This window comes from Grammomys surdaster, unplaced genomic scaffold (genome assembly GCF_004785775.1).
Source record: "Grammomys surdaster isolate TR1022 unplaced genomic scaffold, NIH_TR_1.0 123232, whole genome shotgun sequence".
NCBI classification, from domain to species: domain Eukaryota; kingdom Metazoa; phylum Chordata; class Mammalia; order Rodentia; family Muridae; genus Grammomys; species Grammomys surdaster.
In genome coordinates this window covers 1-1,354 of record NW_021618538.1, presented here as the reverse complement: position 1 = coordinate 1,354, position 1,354 = coordinate 1, and the positions used below count along the sequence as shown (strand labels likewise).

Here is a 1,354-nt window from a genome sequence, read left to right as displayed (position 1 = left end):
CTAGAAAAGGTAACCTGAAAAAGAAGTTTCAAATGGGAAGCTGAGTTTTTCTTCCCAGGCTAAGTTATTGGACTTTTTGAACAAGTCCACTACTTGTATCTGACATAATTAAAACTTCTTATATTAAACATCATTAAAATGCTGTTTTCTTTTGATAACACTTTAGTGAAATGCATTGGTAAAAGATCCAACAAGCCATAAACATGAATAATGTTAATGCCTGCCACTTGGAAGCACAGAGATTAGTAGGCTAGTCACTAAATAAAATGAAAATATTACCTAAAGTTTCTAAGTATCTACAACATCTAAAGTGGGATTTATTTGGTGGACCTCAATAAGTTCTCAGAACATTTGCTGTAACTCAGGTAGAAATAGGCAAGTCTGTAGTCCAAAAGGGTATTTCAGCTAAAATAAGTCAATTCTCACATCTGCAGTGGTTTAGAGACGGTCACTGTTGTGTTTCTGCAGCTCTTCAGGCTAAGCGACCGTGATCAATGCTTTAGAGGGTTAGGTAGATTCATTTCCCTTTTGTTCAACAATGCCTCATCTCTATGTAAAACCTGGTCTCCAGTCCCACTATCCAATATCTGCCTTACATTAGGTCGTTCTTCGGGGATATTACACAAAGTAATTACATTATAAAGGCCTCCAGATCACTCTGCTCAAATGTTACAGATGGTTTCAGTGATGATCCAGGAGCAAGGGAACTTTCTCCAATGATTCTCAGGTTGATAAATCTGATTTTCCAAGTATTTTCCACAAAAGGGCTACGAATAAGTCCAAGAATCTGTTCAAATATGCCCAAACAAGAATTTCCTCGGTGGACAGTGCCTGGAGCTCCAACCATAACAAATCCATGAGGAGAAGATGCACATTTTAGTCCTTGAGGATCAAGGTTGAGACTGAGAAAAAGAAATTCCTCTCTCACTCATGACAGTAAGCGAAGACTCATAATTTCTGCTCCTTGGTAGTCTGTCATGTTTTGTTCTGAGGTATTATAATAAAACCTAAGCTTGACATCATGCCAGAAGTGCTGTGGGCCCCATTCCTCTTGAGGTGGTCCCATAAAAGGTTTCTGAGAATTAAGAAGTTCAAAGAACCAGTGACAGAATTCTTCAACTAACCGATGAAAATCAACCTTTTCAGCTTCTTTATCTGCCTTCGCCTGCTGCTCAAAGAGTTGGATGCCCCGTGTCTTTGTAACTGGCTCTGCTGCCTCCTTCAGTTTGGGTGACTGTTTTTCCCAGTAATCTTTTGCATACTGAATAAGATTGTGTTTTTCAGTAGTTGGAGGTACAACCACTCCTTGTGTTCCCAAATACCTAACTATGACTTCACGGTGGACTTTCTTGCG

At 39.3% G+C, this 1,354-nt stretch overlaps 1 pseudogene; it reads right to left on the bottom strand.

The window, feature by feature from the left end:
* Window positions 1-491: 491 nt before the first annotated feature.
* Window positions 492-1,348, bottom strand: LOC114636259 (annotated as a pseudogene).
* Window positions 1,349-1,354: the final 6 nt, after the last annotated feature.